This window comes from Centroberyx affinis, unplaced genomic scaffold (genome assembly GCF_046629955.1).
Source record: "Centroberyx affinis isolate AG114_WGS23_722 - 3 ecotype Tasmania unplaced genomic scaffold, CSIRO-AGI_Caff_v1 ptg001502l_1, whole genome shotgun sequence".
Classification (NCBI taxonomy): Eukaryota; Metazoa; Chordata; class Actinopteri; order Beryciformes; family Berycidae; genus Centroberyx; species Centroberyx affinis.
The window spans coordinates 61,700-81,392 of record NW_027279966.1 but is presented as its reverse complement, the minus strand read 5'-3'; the positions used below and the strand labels follow the sequence as shown (position 1 = coordinate 81,392).

The following is a 19,693-nucleotide window of genomic DNA, read 5'->3' as shown; positions in this document are numbered from 1 at the left end:
ATCGCAGCAGAGACGAGAGGAGGAGCGAGTCGATGGCCAGGCAGAAGGGGAACAGAAAAGTGTGTATCAGGTCTCATTGTGCCTCTAATGTCATTACAGGCAGTGACTCCTCTATGTGGCACGTCGCACTCCCCATCTGTCAGAGCGTGATAGGCAGGGTGACGAATGGCTATCACTGCCGCCCCCCGCCGCCCACCCCTCCTCCCCTCTCCTCCACCCACCCCCACCCTAATGTCTGTATCCTTTACGAGTGCTGGGGGGAGAAGAGTGACCTAAACCTGGGCGGTAGCCCACGCGTAGGTGGGCCTCTATGGCTCTGAATCACAGCAGATATTAGGGCTAATTTAACATGTTAGCGGCTAAAGAGATTAGCAACATGTACATCTGGGGATTAGGGTGATAGCAGTGGATCATCGTATAATGTGTTCATTCCTTCTTTTTTTTTTCTTTTCCCCTGTGCGTTCTCTCTAAAACTTGAAATTGAGAGGCTGCAGTGTGTGTGTGCTTGTGTGTGTGTGTTGGGGAATATGTCTTCACCTGTCTCTCTCTATTAGCTCATGGTTTAGTTGGATCATTAGCGAGACAGAGATGGTTTCACATGTATTCTATTTCCAATCTCCATGTCCCTTAGAACTGAGACACCTGTCTATTGATGAGGAGGAAACTGAGCCAATTGCCTGTGGTTGGCATAAGTTTTATATACAGTGCCAAGCATTCATAAGTGTGATTGACATTATGGAACAAAGTATATCGTTATAAGTAGCAGCTCAAGTGCTATAAGTTGAGCTCTCAATTCTCACAAACCCCAATTCGGCCAATTTCTCAACTTAAAACTGATTGATTTCCATACTAATGAGACTCTAGCAGCACTGTTCCCCCTCTTATCCTCCCATCCAACAGCTCTGCCCTGGGGTCTTGGAGGACAGAAAGACAGGAAACACACACACACACAGCCAGCTCAGCGGAAGGATGTGACATCAGCAGCCACAGACAATCAAAGGTGCTAAAGGTGCTTCCTTCCCTAAATCACTCTGTCCACAGAGCATAAATTGGGAATCAAAACTCACCACTCTTCCCTAACATCTCCTACAGCAGAAGACAAGCAAAGAAGAGATAAACAGAAACAACGTGCTTTCTGGATCTGCTCAGGTTACTTTGGGAGATCATTTTCGGCTTGACTTTCCCTGAAAGTTCCCTGAAATATGGCTTTGAGGTTTTTGCCTTTATATGACCAAATACTTAAATATTTTAGGGAAATCTTTTCAGCTAAAAAATAATCACGATGCTGTCCATGGTTGAGAAAGAAACAAGGAGAGAGGGAAAGGAACACTTTTTACTGTGCAAAGCATTTGTTTATTCTGTCTGAAAATAGTCATTTTTGAAGAAAAGACCACAGACATTAAAACTCAATCTTGATATAAAATTTTGTAGGAAGCATGTTTTTGTTAGGATGTGTTGGGTGAATAGGGCCCTGTGGTGTGAGTGGTGCAATACAAGATTAAAGCATTAGCTTTGCGAAAAGCATTTTCATTTATGCATTACAGGCCATCCTTTCAGCACCTCAGCCGCAATGGTTGTCCTCCACAGCAACAGCAATCAGCTGGAAATTGCTTGAACATTTCTAAACTAAACTGCATCTCTCCCACTGAAAGAGCAGTTGTTAGAGAAAATAACACCTGCCTTCAAAGTGCATAAAAAAGAAACAAAAAATAGGAGAGAGAATACAGGGAAGATGATGTGTCTAAATTTGCTTCTGATGTGTCAGCTTTTCATGTAAATTCTAGTCTAAAAATATTTAGATTTGTATATATATTTTTTCATCAAGTGTGAGAAAAACTCTTCATCAAATTTGTAATATAAGAGAATTGTCAAACATCTTACAACGTTGAATTTATTTGTCTCGTACCTTTTTTAATCAATGGAACTGGCAAAGTATTTCCTACTAGCCCACTGTGTCTTTGTGGCATTCTATTACGGGACCAAAGGAAATCCATTTTCTACCCAGTGGTGTCTTCTCTAATCGCAGTTGTGTGTTCAGAGAGCAAATCACCTATATAATTCCCTCTCTTGGATAGAAACGGTGTATGACTTTGAGGTAATGGAGTGGTATATTATTTATTTAGGTATTTAATGTTTATTTTATTGTGGCAAAAAGTACAGTTTTGCCTGTTTTAGTCCTCTGATATTATGGCATGGGGGAAGTATGATGAGGAGTAGAGTAGGGAGAGGGAGCTGTTCGTTTGGGCAGCTGCAGTTCTCACTCAGCACCAGCAAACAGGGGCCTTGGGGCCATCAGAGCTGCAATGGAGACAGGTAGCCATCCGTCAGAGCCAGCATGGAGACAGGTGAGAGCCATCTTTCCATAGCCCATTGCTGACTTCCCCAAGGACGAAGGGACTTGACACAATGCGTCAACCTCCCCTTTGAAAGGAGGCCAAGGGCTGTAAAGCTGCAGCTGCCAGGCCAAAGGCAGACAAGCAAGAGGGCGCACGTGAAAGCGAGACAAAGCTAGACAGACAAACACATAGAGAGCGAGAGAGAGAGAGAGAGAGAGAGATAGAGAGCGAGAGAGAGAGAGAGAGAGAGAGAGTAGCCACAGTGGTTAAAAAGACATTCCCTGTCGATTGTCAGCTGTTTTGCTGTTGTGACAGTGGCTTATGTCCACAAGTGATAAACAGATAAACATAGTTAGAGGACCGCAATGACAAACCTGCCACACACATACCCTTGTGCCAAAGTGGAAAAAGAGGTATCAGAAAAAAAAAAAGGAGAAGAGAAGAAAAAGCAGAAGTTAGGGCGAGCCACAATTCGCAGAGGCCCCGGAAAGACTGGAATGAATCACCATTGAGTGCGTTCAGTCTTTCCATGGCATGAGCAAAAGGAGGGCCAATGGACATGTTCAAGTAAAGCAGAGATAGGAAAGAGCATAGAAACAAAAATCAAGACAAGCCACTCAATAAGGGCAGCACAGTACAAGCTGCAAGCAGAGAGAGGAGATGGGCAAAGGGAAAAATGAAAGGTATTGGTGTGGTTTTGAACATGGAAGCAGTGCGGATTGTGGTGATGAACGCAACCGTCGTTTAAACACGAATAACTTGACTTTAGTTTCACTTAATCAACAAAGCAACATCTTTTCTTTCACTTCTCTCTCTGTCTCTGTCTCTCTCTCTCTCTCTCAAACTTTCAAGCCTCTTTCCAGCCATTGTCATTTACAAAGCTGTGCCGGAGGTCATGTTTTCCAATGTGTGCAAACCACTGCCTCTATTCACATGTTGCCACGTACACTACAGGACACAGGTGTAAGCAACCACCACACAGATGCCGACACTGAAGGACTGGAACAGAAAATGAACGCACATGCACATGAATGGTCCCACGCACGCACACACACACACACACACACACACACAGGCATTTCCCTGTGTGCATTTGTACGTCTTTATAGCTTATTTATCAAATCACATCAACCAACGCAATTTATGAGACATCTTTCATACAACAACAAAAAAAAAAAGAAAAAGAAAAAAATAATAATGAACAAGAGAACCAATGCAGCGGAATTACAGTATAAACCCTTCAATGAGCACCCAGCCCCCACAGGAACAGCCGGGAGTCATGTCACTAAGAACACACAAAGCACTGACATATTCACCCAATTATGTTCCCTGCCGAGTATGACAATGTCTCAGGATGTTAGCAATGTTCTCCAGCAAGGCGGGGTGAGTGTGCATGCATGTGACTGTGTGCGTGTGTCCGGGGGTTTGAGATTGAGGCTGCGGCCTATAGGTACCGGGCCACACTGTCTTGCGTTCAAATACAGCAAACTTGCCAGTAGTCGCGCGCCCCCGACCCAACACCCCCCCCCCCACACACACACACACACACCCCGCTGCATCAACACCAGACAACATGGTTAGACGATCCACTGATGATTTCATCACAGGCCCCCCCGTCGCCCTTACTCTCTTTCTTTGCCACAGCATTCTAATCACCCTAATTAAACGCTTTGTTCATTTAGAAATCTCTGATGACAATTTGTTTCACTCTACCCTACAGCAGTGGTGGCTGTGAAGAGAGGAGAATTAAATTTGATCTTCTGACAGCAATTATTAAGTGCTCCCTCCTGGCCTCAATTAAGGCCCGCAGGCTAATGCTAACATGGCTAACCCTCATGCAACCATGCGGGCGCCAGCTTACTTCCTATTTTTCTTCACCAGCTTCTTTTTGTCACCTTTTTAAGTGTGTGTGCATGTGTGGGCGTGTGTGTCTGTGTGTGTAAATTTGTTGGGCATGTGCGTGCATGCTCGCCTATGTGCTGTTTTCTATTTTGCATATTTGCTTATGGGAAGGGGTAAATAAATTGATTTCCTTTTTTCGGGTCTTTGCTGTAAGTAAGTGAGCATGAGACGACTTACAGATCTACGGGGAAGTTGTGGAATTTACGATTTGTCCTTCTCTTGCTTGATCAGCAAATTTGGATACCACAATGATACTATTACGTGAACTTATTATTTTTGAAGTTACGGCAAGAACATGCAAATATTGAACCTGATAAGACGGGAACACATTCTAAAGCAAAAAAAAAGCATATAATGTGCCATCCGTAACACACAGGGAATAGACTAACTTAACTTCGGTCATCCCCCTTACCGTTAAGACCTACTGTATGTTCCCTAAGCTGAGAGAGGGGGCTAGAGTGTCTCAAGTTAGGAGATATAAATAAATCAATAACAGACACTAACCATGACCAGTGTCACCAGTGTCGTGCACTGGGTGCATGTGTGTTCAGCTGTGTGTGTGTGTGTGTGTGTGTGTGTGTGTGTGTGTGTGTGCGAGCACTTATGGAACAAAATGAACCCACAGACAGCAAAAACTACAAAATCATAAACAGCTTAGACTCTGAACAACATTGCCTCTCCCTGTTTATGTGACACTCCAACAGCATTACATCTCATGGTCACAGCCTTGCCGAGCTGAAGTGAGTGCCACAGCTTTGTATTGAGTCTGTGCACAGCGTGTGGGTAATTTGCAGAGAAGTAGAAGGTTGCACACTTCAACAAGGATGTCCTTCATAGATTCGACCTTCTGTTTTTTTTTTTTTTCCTCCGGTCCCTGTGCTCCGCTAGGAAACCGAGTAACCTAGATCGTGGAGTCGGGAGAGAGAGAGAGGGATTGTGACAGAGAGAGAGAGCAAGAGAGAGAGAGAGAGAGAGAGACAGAGCAAAAGAGGAGATGGTGGGTAGAAAAGGTAAGAGGGTAGGATAGATGGAGGAAGGGAAAAGTGTCAGATTCCGCACCCCCCCACCCAACGCTTAAAAAAACAACAACTCTGTCCTGCTAGCATGATGTCAGGTTTGCTCTTCCCTTTTCTGATTACCGCAAGCTGACTGTGCTGATTATTGGTGAGCATTGTTGCCCTGTTGATGCTACGCATCATTAAACAGAGATTGTTCCACTGTTAGTGTTTGTTTAAGCAAGGGTGGTGTAATGTTTCCAGGCAGTGTCTCTCCACCACAGATGCACGCACACACACACACACATTCAATGTAAACTTGAGACACAAGTTGCATGCCCTGCATCTATAATTTATGTTCCCCTTTTGCACTATTTAAAGTTGAACTTGGTGAGCTGAAAACACAATAAGGCAAACAAATCAAAAGCAAACACTGAAACAACAAGTGATTGGGCTATTGCAAAGTATATTTTCTCCTCTCTAAAATAAAAAAATAACATATACAAGGTGCCATACAAAAGCTTTTAAAATCTGAATCTTTGTAAGCACAGTAGCCTGTACTCTTACACTCTCACAGTGCTTTACAGTTCCCAGAGGAGCGCTGGTGGTGGGGTGCATGAGGAGAAAGGTTGTATGGAGTGTGGAGGGCGTGTGGCGGCATACAGTACCTACAGATCAGCCTCTGTTTAGGGGAGTGGCCCCACCAAGGCCAGAGCCGGGCCAGACCCAGTCCAAGCCTCTCATTAGTCATCGGCTGGGTGCCGCGCTCCTGTTTGGAGTGGTTAAGGGGGAACCGGCGAGGGTCTGGCAGCTCCACTGTACTCCACTCCCCGCACCATCACAACCCGACCTCATCAAAGCGAGCGCTCGTAATTTGTCACAGAAAGCAGCCAATTAACATATGTTAAGGGAGGGAGGGAGGACGAGAAGAAGGGAGGAGAGGAGGGGAGGGAGAGTGAAAAAAGATAGCGTATGATTAAAGAGTCTGCACAGCTGCACAAAATCAAGATGGCAAAGAGAGGTTTGAAAGAGACCTCAGCCCCAGTGATCTGATAAAGCTTACTGTTACTTAACCCCCATGAGCAAGAGAGAGAGAGACAGAGGGAGAGGGGGAGAATAAAATAATAGAGACAAACAAATATTAAATTACTGCTGCGAAGCTACAAGCCTTGGCAGAGTGCCTCCGCTCTCAGTGCGTGACTATAGTGAGGGCCACTGTATCACACAAAGATGACCCCTTTTGCCAAAACACCACCGTCGTTTGACTGGGGTCTATTTTTAGCCCGGAGCACACCATTGTGTTTGACGTAATTCACAGTTACGCTAAAACCTGTCAGGCACTTCTGTTTTTTTCAACTTTTTTTTTTTTTTGGTCTCAAAATGTGACCGTCTGGTGCACCACAGCAATTTAGCTCCTTCTCTCATAAAACAAAAGGTGTTTTTTATTTCTGTTTCATTTATCTGTCACAAAGTGTCAAACAAGTTGCTTACATTCTGACTTGTTTGTTTGCTTTCAAATTCTTGTTCCTCATGGTTGGTTTTTAACATGCTGTGTGTGGTTGTTTATGCATGTGTTGCATGCCTGTTGTGTACAGCTGACGTGTGTGTGTGTGTGTGTGTGTGTGTGTCTGGGTGTGTGTGTGTGTGTGTGTGTGCATTTCTATGTCTGTTATTGTTGATGTTGTTGTTGTAGGAACATCTTGTGAAGTGAGTTGTGTGATATTTTGCCTTGTTGTTGGATACGGTGGCAGGCTGAATGCATTAGCAGTGCACGGCGATGCCATTCTGTGTTCTGTCGTCTCTCAGCCGCCTCTGCCTCGTCTCTCTACAGCAACTGATCACACAGGCTGACAGGCAAGTTCGGGCCTTCGTCTGCCGTGCCATCCTGCGCTATGCGGGCTTCAACTCTTTCAGCCAGGAAGCTTTAAACAAATTTTGAGTGATTTGGAATTGTACGCCAAGTCATGGGGAAATCCCCCCCCCCCTCCCCTCCCTAAAAAAAGGCATAAAAATTGAATAATGATTCTGTATTCCTAATTCAGCCGTTTGGAAATAAAAAATTCTTGTCATTATTATTATAAATAATATCCCAATTACCATTCTAAGTGAATGAAAGCGGTTTCTACTGATGCCAGAGATAAAAATGGCAAAGAAAGCCGCAAATGGCCCACAGAAAGGCATACGCTACAGTATATATAAATCATGACTGTTTCTTTTTTCCTCCTCTTCCTCTCCTTTGCACTCTTATCCTCGCCATCAAGCATCAATCGTTATTTATTTATTTTTCCTATTTGGGAAGTAAAGGGCTAGAGTGGAGGAGTGGAGGAGTGAAGGAGTTTGGGGGGGTGGAGGGACGGCGGACGGACAGACGGGGGGGTGGAGGGGTTGTGTGTGTGTGTGTGTGTGTGTTTGGTTCACAAGGCTCACTGCATGGTTGCATTTTTCTCTTCTCGTCTCTGCGTTGTAAGCTGGTGGTTCAGTGAAGGACCTGGCTGCCTGGAGTCCCCCCCCTTACCCCACCACCACCCCAACCCCCACCCCCACCCATCCCACCGCCCTCCCCCCCCAAATCCCTCTGCTGCGAGCACAGCTGCACCGTTCACATAACCTCGCCTGCCCCCTCCTACCCCCCCCCAGCTAATGATAGCAGAGCACGTCCCCTCCACAAGGCAACAGCTTTTTCCACTTCATATATACACACACACACAAACTCACGCGCGCACACACAGGAGCATCGGACACACGCGCACTCGCATGCACACACACACACACACACAGACAAACACACACACACACACTGGTGGGCACAACATATCTCTTTTCCTTCTCTCTCTTTCTTTCCTTCATTTTTTCTCATATCATTGAGTGCTTTTTTTTTTCTTCTCCTCACCCTGAGAAAAATCCCCAGGCCTTATGACCCAAGGAATGGTCTGAGAACGTTACACAGTCCCCTCTACCCCCCTCCCCACCACCCCCCGCCCGCCTCCCACTCTCCCACCCCACCCCTCCAACTCCTCTAGCTTCCCTTTCTCCCTCTGACCAACCCGACGCAGCAAGTGACCTGTATTACAGCTGCGTGTGGGAATTTGTATATGTGTGTGTGTGTGTGTGTGTGTGTGTGTGAGTGTGTGTGTTGCCGCATACCTGTGCACATGTGTCAAAGTCGCATGTACAGCACAGTGTGACTGAATGTGTTCTTCATTCATATGTACATATCTCTACAGTGTGTGTGTGTGTGTGTGTGTGTCTGTGAGTGGAGGAGGAGGGAGGTGAGGGCAGCTCTGGGCTTCTGCTGCGCCTACTGTGCATTATCCCAAATAAACAACTCATTACACGTGTACTTAACCAAGGGGAGCTAGCGAGCATCGGAAGCTAATCCCCGTTATCGTTCCCAGCGTTTCTCTTCCGATTAGGCTACAGGGAAGAGGAGCCCAAGAAGGTAGGCTGCTCAGCGCAGGAGTAGAGAGAGAGGAGGAGGGAGGGAGGGGGGAAGAGAGGGAGGGAGGAAGAGAGAAGAAAGAAAAGGATTTGAGTTAACTTCCCACAAGTGCCTTTCTTACTTATAGTATCCCTTCTCGCTCTCTGTCTCTCTCTCTCTCTCTCTCTCTCTCTACCCTCTTGCCTTCTCTCCTTCCTTCTCCCTGTGGATTTTGCACTGCTCTTCCTTGTTTTCGACCATCTCTCAGAACTGGGTCATCGACAGACTGTGCGGCAGCATTTTGAAGAACATGGGGGGAGAAAAAAAATGCGTGTTCTTTCTATGAGAACAATCCTAGGCTTCTTTAACAAGTAGCCCGCTTATCAAATTAAGCTGTCAAAAGCACATTAATAACAGGCAGCACAATTCCCTTCACAGAGAGGGGAAAAAAGCACATTGGAAAAAAAAAAAAAGATTTCTCTTTCGCTGTGTAAAGACAGTCCACCAAGGGCAGTAAAGCTTTCCATTTCTCTCTCTCTCTCTCTCTCTCTCTCTCTTAATATGATTATGGGACCAGTATTATCAGGGCCATGATGCAGAGTGCCACTCATTCAGAGGGTGGGCAATAACCCGGGCTAGGATGCTGTAGGGATGACGCTTGTGTGTAATAGAATTACTGGCTTTGCATGTGTACTGTCTCTCTAATTTGTACTACACACACTCAGATACTTGGGCCGGATCAAAGTTTTACGGGTAAAGGGCATCTCAGGAAGACGATATTTATTCAAGGCCAGGTAGTTACATAGTTTGAATGAGGAATACAAAGGCAGGAGCTCTTGAAGAATTAATTGCTTGAGTAATTATGAGAGGCAAGAACACACATGACTGCTATCGGACCACAAAAATGAGTCACTAAAAATGTTAGTTATTTGTTTTTTTTTAATTTATTCATTTATTTATTCATTACTATGGTACCTGCTAGTATCAACAGTCATATCACATCATAATTTAGTCCTACTTTCAAACTTACCATCATTATCGGCAAAGCAATAGTTTGTTCTGGCAATTATTTTCATTCTCATTTTCATTCTCATTTCAGAGCTCTCACTACCCTTGGAAACACGAAGCCGGATCATCCCATAAGTCAAGTGAGAGCAGAGTGTGAGGGAAACAGTGTATAGCAGGGAGGCAGAGAGAGAAAGTTAACACTCTCACTGCTGTTCAAATGGCACATGCCTGAGACGGAGAAATGAAATTAACACGACACCTCGGCACACAGATGGCAAAGAGGAGAGAAAATCACCCTGTGACCTTACACTCATAGACTGTCGGGAAAAATACAGCTCTCATGTTGAAGCAATTCTATTATGTTGCGGACTTGACACGCTCCTCTTACAGCTTTGTACTGTGCTCAGTATTTGTAAAAAGAAATTAACATGTAATTTTTTTTTTTTATTCATGCTTTACCAAAATCTGACAGTGTCAGCAAAGGCTGCTCATACTGAACTGGAAGGTCTTTTGTGTATTACTCCGGAGACTGATTTTCTCACACCCTCAATGCGAGTCCCATCCTGTTTGCTCGGCCCCCGAGGGGGCTGCTCCGTCGCAGCCCGGAGAGGGAGCGGGCTACTGGTGGGTGGATGTGACGTGGAGGCAGTGGGACTCTGGCGGAGGGAGGCTACAGCCACGACAGGTATCCCCCACACTTCCTCAGCTATTTTTAAAACCATGAGTCCAGCACCGGGCCAAAAATAAGACGGACGCCATTTTTATCCCAAATAATAAAGGTCTCTCTCTCTCTCTCTCTCTCTCTCGCTCTCTCTCTCGCTCCCTTACACGCACATTCCGGTTCACACACACAAACACATACCATAGGAGCACAAAAAAACATGGATTTACACCGCACAAAGTCCTGCATTCAAAAATGAACCGTGCAACAGAGACCAAAAAAGTGAAAAACTCCTTTATAGACAATGAACCCAACTCTTTCTCTCTCTCTCTCTGTCTCTCTCGCGCGCGCGCGCGCACATACATTCGCACACGCACACACACGCGCACACACTCCCTCGCACACACACACATACACCCTGCAGACAAAAGTCAATATCAAGGCTGAGCTATTTCTGTAGAGAGCACTATTTAGGAAGTGTGGGCTGGGTGCCAGTATTCTCCTCGGTATCGTCTGGGCGTCATTGCACCGCCGCTGTTATACAAACTCTCCTCTCCTCGCTCCTCACCTCTTTCCTCTCTCTCACCCGCTCCTCACCCTTTCCACCCAACCCTTGTTCCATTGTCAGTGCACACACACACACACTCTCTCTCTCTCTCTCTCTCTCTCTCTCTCTCTCTCTCTCTCTTTCTCAAACACACACACACACACACAAGGTTATTTGTTTTTCCACTGGGTCGAACCACAGTGCCAGGTGAAAGCATCTATTGGCAGGGCCCAGAGAGTGGCTGGTGTGAGATCACAAGGCCCCACTCTGCCCAGCAAACCTTGAAGTGAAGCGCCGGGCTGGAGTTTCAAACAAAGTGCCCCCTCATTCATTATACATGCAACTGCACTGAAAATCTCCTTCCGCAACACCATCTCTTCTCTCTCTCTCTCTCTCTTTCTCTCTCTCCTCACATCGCCCCTCTCCCTTTCTCTCCTTTGCTTTTTCCAGACAGAGCATCCATAAAGTATGAATAAAATTAATGACATCACGAGCTGCACTTTGGAAGAGCCACTGTAGGAAAAGCCATACATCACAGTACAGAAGGAGCCGGGCCGAAAAATTGTTAAAAAAAAAAAAAAAATGGACAGAGAGAGGGAGGGTGAGGGGGGGGATGGAGGGGAGAGGGGGGGTGGGGGGGGGTTGCTTTGCCCTTATCTACCCATGTGGCGCTAAATACTGCTGTGTGTTATTATGTGTAATGAAAAAAAAAAACATTCTCCAAACTAGTTACCAAGTGATAGAAATTCACCAATTTGATTCATTTTTTCATAACCATCATCGCAGGTAATATTCAATCTTTCACGGCTCTGTTAATTGTGTTTCACTGCAAAACCAATTAGCTGAAAAGTTTTAAAACACCTATATATAACTATACAGATCATATTGATTATTTTCTTTCTTTCTTTCGATTTTTTCCTGTATTTCCACACATTACTTTAAGCCAAGCTGAATCTTTCTCTCTAGCCCTCTCATTTTTTACACATTTCTTTGTCTTCCTCGCTTCCTACAGTTTTTTTTATTTTTTTTTTTATTTTGGGCCGAGCACTTTAAGCGTTCGAGACAGGCCTACGCTACACATTCTTCACAGGCTGGCTCCTGGTCTGGGAATGGCACAGATGACAGTGGAAAGGAACACTGGTGTGGACTTTGGCAGGACACCGCCTGGTTAAGCTGTGTGCTCTGCGGAAGAGGGGAGCCCTGACCATGGATTCCTATACAGCTTTTGCTCGACTCAGACAGTGTTAACAACGTTTTCAACAGAACGGTCCCCTTGGAGTTAAACAGGGAACTTCCTGATGTTAGAGGTTGTGCCCAAATATCTGTGGCTCTGTGCCAGCGTGCTGTAAAATAAGGATCATATTCAAGACTGTAATATTCCTCGCTGGAGCTGAGCAAAGAAACAGATATATCAATTGCGCTGTCTATTAGTGGAAATGTAGTGCGACGATGTTTCGTTTCAAGAACAACATCACACAAAAGCCTGACCGGGTAGAATTTGAGTCCCCTTATTCCTCTGAATCCATTGTGAACACAAGATCTGCTAAAAATACCCGGTAGCTTTAGCGAGCGGCGCGGAGCTCGAGCGGCGCGGACAGGGAGCGGTGGCGGCAGCGGCGGAGACTGGGGGAGCCGAGTGAGCGGGGGTTTCAGATGGATGTGAGCTTGTGTGAGGCCGAGGCACAGAGCTACCTCTGTGCGTCTCACCGGACCGTGTTGCAGAATGACTCGGCTATGTTGCAGCCGTGACAAAGATAAATTACAGCCACTGGAAAATATTTCTACATTTTTTTTCCTCTCTCTCTCTCTCTCTCTCTCTCTCTCTCTCTCTCCTTCTGTACACCTCTTTTCTTTTTTCTTTTTTTTTTCTGGTCATTGGGCGTAGTCCAAATGTGTGCCACACCAAAGGGAGATGGTGAAAGGGGGGAGGGAGGGGGGGGATCTCTCTCTCTGAAAATATATTTTTTGGGGGGGAGTAAAGAAGTTGCCCCTCACCATGCACAGGTCAGGCACTGTGTTTTATCATGGAACATGCCCTCCATTCGCCAGGTTTATGTACATGGACAGCAAACAGCTCCCCCTCACCCTAACCCCTAAAACTCACACCTCTAGCTTTAAATAAAAAGGATTCCCAGTTAATTCCAGTTTTATTGCACAACATGTTTAGGGCAGGTAACACAGATGCACACTGTATCTGGCATTAGAGATGAGGCTACATGCGGGACAGCCGCCTGCGTTAGTGTGATATCAAATGAAAATGAAAAAATCTCACAGGAAAGCAGCTAAAAAAAAGTGTCTGAGTGACTGTTGGGGAAGTTAATAAACTTTGGCACTAATGCGTATGTACTGTACAAACAAAATTGAATCATATCATCTCATTTTAAAGAAAGAACCGCTCATAAAAATCAGTCTTGATGCCGTGACATTCAGTCTGAGCCATCCAGTGTTTAGACAAAGGAAAACAACCTCTGTTCTTCTCTAAATGTTTCTCTTGCTCTTATCGCCTAAAGTCCTCTGCTCCCTGCACTCCTCCAGCCTCCTCGCCTCCCAGGACTCTCTCCCTATCCAAATATTTCAGGGAGTAGGCCTCAAAAGTATGGTGAGGTGTTTTAGGTGTCTCTTTAGGTGGGCTGCTGCTGCTGATGATATGATTGTGTGGTCAGTACTGCTGAGTACGGACCACCCAGCAGGCGACGGCTGCCGGAATGACCGACGGGCCAGGCAGGAAAGAGGAAACAGGAAGAGAGGAGGCAGGACGTCCTGTTCATCTAGTCCAGTGACCGTTAAGCATTACATCACTGCCGCATCACTCTGAAATGACGGTTAGCTGATCAGAGGCCAGACGCTCTCTTTCTCTGCTCTTAACTCACCTCAGCTCTATTCATTTTATGTCTACATTCTCTCTCTCTCTCTCTCTCTCTCTCTCTCTCTCTCCCTCTCTCTATGCATCTGTCTTCTCAGTTTGTCTTTTCAGCCCTCACACTGACACTGTTTTCCAGACTGCTCCATCGTCCCAGACATCAAATCATACCCTCTTCTGTGTGAGAATAAAAGAAAAAAAAAATAAAGAAAGAAATACACGCATTTTCATTTGAATACACACCAACAACAACCTCACAAAAACTCAGACAAACACAAAAGCACAAACATTCCGACACGCAAACAGACAGACAGAGACAAGGCACAAACTTGAACGCATGCACGCACACACACAAAACCTCCCAGACACACAGCACGCTGACAGACAAACACACAAAGAAACAGCAAACACAAAGCACAGCACAGCCAGAAGTCTACTTTATGCAGAAATATTCTAAAATGTGTTTTACAATACAATTAAACATCAAAGGCTGATATATTCCTCTGTGATCTTTAACACCCCAGTGAACAAACCCCATACACCCCCATCCACTTACAGCGCACAGAGAAAGTTGCTGAACGTCACCGCTAATTACTAGATAGAGACAGAAGAAGACTTTGCATCATTATGCAAAAACCAGGACATATTCAAATATATGCATTCAAATCCACCATAAACCATTCAAGGACTGTGTTATTTACTTGGGATTATTTTCTTAGTTTCATGAGTAATTGCAGCTCTTATGAAGATGCACAATGCAAAGAAACACAAGGGTAAAAATTTCTGACATGCACAACAGTTAGGACAATGAAAGGGAGATCTGTTCTAAATGAGTAAATAAACACATGGTGAGGTCGAGCCTGATGCTTTTCATTAGTACTATAAAAAATGCATGAAAATAAAAAAAGAGAAGACTTTTCCTCCCATGTAGCAGCAGAGGGAACACCTGCCTTACACAATAAACAAGAGTTGAGACTACAACAAGCCCTTAAGTTACCATAAAACCTAAGTATTTGCATCTGCTCATACACAGACAAGAAAACGGTTACTCTAAGCAAATGTTTAACTCCTTCACACTGTCTGTGTCAGAAAGATTTACTAAAAAAAGAAAGAGCTTATCTTGCAGTGTATCGTCTTTGAATTTTTCGGTGTGCTCTATCACATTTATACGAGAGTGCTGAAACCAAAATAGACCGCATCATTTACAGTATACAAGGATGTCTCTTGACGGTGTAAGATATTGTGTAGCTTCCTATATATGAGGTAAATATGATTCTCTGGAATTGCCTCTTATATTACCCTCTTGTTTGAGCCGAAGGGCATGAAGTCCAATTACAGTACTTCAGTATCTACCACCAGATCTTGCCAAACTGCAATCTGCAAATGAGAGTGTTTTACTGATGTTTAACTGAGCAAACTCTGCAAACCCCTTCCAAAACATTTGAAACCATTAGCGAAAAAAACATTAAAGCATAGCAAAAGGGGCTATTAAATTATTTGCTTAAACGTAAAGGCTTCTGATGTTTCCATTAAGAATAATGTTTTCATAGATTTGGTTTTCCATGAGGAGGGAATCTTGAAATGTGCCTTATGTACAGAGTAAAATGTCTATGATCAGAAGTAGCACTGTGGTATACTTTTCCCCTTCTTTTTTAAACTTGATAGCACACATTTTACAGCAAGCCTTCGACAAATTCCCTAATTTGACTGCATGCACTCAGAGAAGCTTACTCTCTCTCTGGTCCTGCTGGTCTCAGCCCACCAGTAAATCTAAGCATTCACATATTTATGGGCATAATATTAGAAATTTATGATTAAAGATATTAGCAACAGTCCCTCCCATGCTGCCTTTGTCTGAGCGGCTTTTCCAAGATACGGCAAAGCCCTGACCATGGCATACAATGTGTCCCTTCCCTTCACTTAACTGAAGCTTTCCTGAGCCCCTGGTGTACAGCAAAGTGCCCCGACAATCGGCTCAATGCCCTGGCCAATCACAGAGACACGTGACCTTCTAATCCCTCTCTGTGAGAAGGGTAAGAGTGTGTTGTCACTGTTGGTTTTGTGAATCAGCGGCCAAAATCCCAAATGATTTGTCAAGAGGGACAGGTCTTAGAAGAATAAGAGAAACAAAGCAGCGCAGGCCAGATAGAGCGTGGGTGTTGGTGCGTGTGTGTGTGTGTGTGTGTGTGTGTGTGTGTGTGTGTGTGTGTGTGTGTGTGTGTTTGCGTGTGTGCACGAGAGAGAGAGAAACAGAGAGAGAGAGAGAGAGAGAGAGACCAAGCTTTTGTCTATGCATTTGTGTGTGCGTTTGTGTGTTTGCATGTTTGTCTGTGCCTGTGTGTGTGTGTGTGTGTGTGTGTGTGTGTGTGTGTGTGTGTGTGTGTGTGTGTACAGGGGCTCTGAGATTACAGAGCTTGGCTGAGAGAGTCCTCTGTGTGTAATCGTGGGTCCACATGCGAGCGCTCACCTTCCTCTGAGCGGATTAACCTAACGCTAAATCCCAAGAGAGCAACAGGCCAGACAGGCCACACAGAACAACTTCATTGACGATGGGCAGATGAGAGAAGGCTATGTGTAAAACCTTTTAATAGACTTTGCCAAATTTATTTAATGAATAAACAATTAATATAACGCAACATAAAGGACTGTAAAAACTAAGTGGACAATGCACAGTTCATTAGATGATAATATCCATCTGAATTTTTGTATATATCATGTATATTTCTCTAATTTAAGTAACTTGGTGTGAAATCAATCAAGCGATAAACAACTTAAGCTATACAGTAGGCTTTTCATAGAGTCACAAATTAAGTAGATGTAGTGGGCAGCAACACCGCACCACTTAAAAAATTGTCTGTACTTTTCCAGAGTGCCCTCACAATGCCCTGCTAATACGCTGTATTTCAAATCTATATTAGTTCTTAGAGATCTCAAAATGTACTGTGATTATAATTACAAAATTTAATTAATTTTGGGAAACTTCAACTATCTCTACCTTAATAGCATTTTTAAAAAGTTTTGAAGGATATTTAACAGATATGGACAGTCTTCTCACTTATTTTTTAGACGTGATAAAATTGTTAATGAACTTTATAGTGACTTATTCAAAGCAATATGGGTGTTATATTTTATATGGTCAAAGATTAAGCAGAGTTAAATGCACGTCTAGCCTCTTCCACAATCGGCCAAAAATAAAAGGAAGTATACAGTGGCAATTTTAAATATTATGAGAATCCTTAGTTCATTTGCATCTGTAATCAATGGGCCTAATATTCACACTTTTAAACAAACAGAACAATTTTCATTTCTAAAGCTGCAACCTGTGAAAGTTGCCACAGGTTAATTAAGGTGTCATTATTAATCCTCTGCAACAGGTTCAAATGAGACACAAGAGACTGAACTAAAGTCACCACATAAATATATTGTTCTCCCTGTAGTGCAATTAGGCTAAACAACTTCAGTCACAAAGTCACAGAGATGAAAATTACTGAGATCCAGCTTGAGCACGCCTAACCTTCTCTATCAGCCTGGTAAGGCTTCAGACAAAGCGTTGACTTAGTACTTACAGCACTATTACCAATGTGTCTCTGGTCAGCATGAATTTATGTTCACATATAGTTGGGTTACACTGTACTGTAGGTTAGTTTGGAAAAGATAAATATTTGTATCAGCTAAGCGCTCTATTCAGAAATATTTAAGATAGTAGGTTTGGGCTATCAAAACTGGTTTAATGTAAATTGTGCCCTAGGTTATTGAAAATGCACTGAAAACTTGAATTGTGCTTTCAGTTAAGCAGTGCATCTCAGTGTACTTTGTGTAAACTACTGCCCCAAAAGTATATTCAGCTTACTTCAAAAAGATGATCTTAACACCATGCAATATTTCCCTATAACTTTTGCCTCAATGAAACAAATTATCAGAAATGAATAACCTTTGATCTACATATATTTGTTGATTTTCCACTTTCATCAATTAAGTTCCTAAGTTTTCCATATGATTAATTTGTTAATAGTATAAATTAAGCAGGCTATTACTACATCTTATACTACAGAATAACTTTTCAAATGCCACTGTAGCTTTAGAGCCTGATTTATTAAGGGAATGTTATATTAAGGAGGGGAGTCTGTTCAGTAGCTGTGGCTTTGGGACTGTGCGCCTGCATGTGGACAAGAGAAAGCTACACTACAAGGTCGAAACAACAGTAAGACAGTAACTAAAACACGAGTCAGACCTTGACTCTCCTAATAGACCATAAACTATTTGATGCCATGGGTGTAATTATATGGCACAGTTGTCATAGAGATAAGTTAATCAGGGTCACAACAAATCAATAGGCGCAGTTACTGTACTTTGTTGGGGAGGTAGCGTGCATCAAATAGCCCACAAGTTTCCCTTATGAGATAAATAAAGATCATCTGATGCTTTTTCAGCGAGATGCAACGTGTCTTCTGGATATCTGCGAGTAAGTGGCAGGTGGTGTGGCGCGTTACTTACTTTATTTCGCATGAAATCTTGTCCGGTGAAGTGGGAGATATCACAAGCGGTCCCCCGGTTGTTTGGTCCAGCCGAATGACAGGAAGGTTGAAGCCGCTGCTTGATGGGGACGGACTTCGCCAAGACGCACTTAAATCCAGGAGCGCAACTCAGCAGAGGACGTCGCCGGGAGGAGAGGGGGGAAAAAAGTAACCTACAGTATGTGGTATGAGTCTCTATAATGTCATCAAAAACTACTCGCGCTCTCTCTCTCTCTCTCTCTCTCCCTCTCTCTCTGTCTCTCTCTGTCTCTCTCTCGCTCTGTCTGGTCGGAAAGTGTGTCTTCAGGAGGCGGTGAGGACGCTTCGCCTGGTCTCCCTGCGAAGTGCCGGTGAGCGGAGAGGGACCCGGTGGAGCGGCGGAGGTGGAGGTGGAGGTGGCGTTGCTGCTGCTGGACGTCTGGAGCTGATGGTGATGTTGAGCGGCTGTTTCTGTTCCTTCCCACAATCCTGACCGAGTCTTTCCCTAAACCCTCTCCTCTCCCAGTGCGAGGAGAAATAATCGTTTTTTTTTTTTTTACTCCTGGAAGGGGGCGGGCTCACATTTCCCAACTCTACTTTAATGAAAGAGGCACGGCTCTTAATGCATTATTATCGCGAACCCCGATAGAGTGGACGCACAATTAACTGCTCTGAGAGGAGCGCTATAGAGGGAGATTATGGAGAATATGTGCTTTAACTAATAAACCAAGGGAGAGCACGTTGAGCATCTGCAGCCTCCTAGACACCTACATCCTAGCCGCCTAACTTCTTGTTTTTGTTATGATAGATTAATTTTTAGCCTATTGTTTTATTAGTGCATAGTCACATCAAATGGAAAGTAGGCATACACTGCAAAAATATCCACCCTAAGTCTCACATTCAGATGAGATAATTCCACTTGTTTCCAATGCAGTTTCACTTGTTTCATAAAATTTCTAGAAACCAATACTTTGTGACAATTAAGGCAGAATAGCAGGTCACTCCACAAGAAAATGTCACTTCAAAAAAAGTATTGAAACAAGTTGATTTGCTTTGGAAAGAAGTGAAATTCACCCCATTGACAGATTTGTCCCCCTTGTTTTAAGAAAAATAAGATTTTAAGACTTTAATGACATGATGAGTTGGACATTTCTCGCAATGTGATGCTGTCAGAATTATGATCAGCTCATTGATTTGTTTAGTAAACTCCAAATAATAGCGTCAGCAGGTTTCCTCCATGTCTTTGCAGCATGACTGGTAACTCTGGGAGAAAAGTCTCTTTTCTCAGTCACCACAAACTACTATCCACCTCCAGCCGCCAATCTTTCTCCAGGACCCAGTTATCTCTGACAGATAAGCCCTGACACAGACAGTAAGCATGGGGAAATTACCAAGCCTTTATCCATCCAACCAAATGATTTCAAAACATCCACTCTATTAGTGTGAAGATAACAATTAGAACAGCAAGTTTGC

The 19,693-nt window shown here is 44.0% G+C and overlaps 1 protein-coding gene across 2 annotated transcripts in view; it reads right to left on the bottom strand.

Annotated features, from left to right (window-relative positions):
* The window catches only part of mef2cb (myocyte enhancer factor 2cb), a 62,088-nt gene extending 43,483 nt beyond the window's left edge, over nucleotides 1–18,605 (bottom strand). For both annotated transcript variants that reach the window (XM_071527215.1, XM_071527214.1), the window contains exon 1: nucleotides 18,222–18,605. The gene's annotated coding sequence lies outside the window, so the exon portion shown is untranslated. The remainder of the gene's footprint in view (nucleotides 1–18,221) is intronic.
* Nucleotides 18,606–19,693: the final 1,088 nt, after the last annotated feature.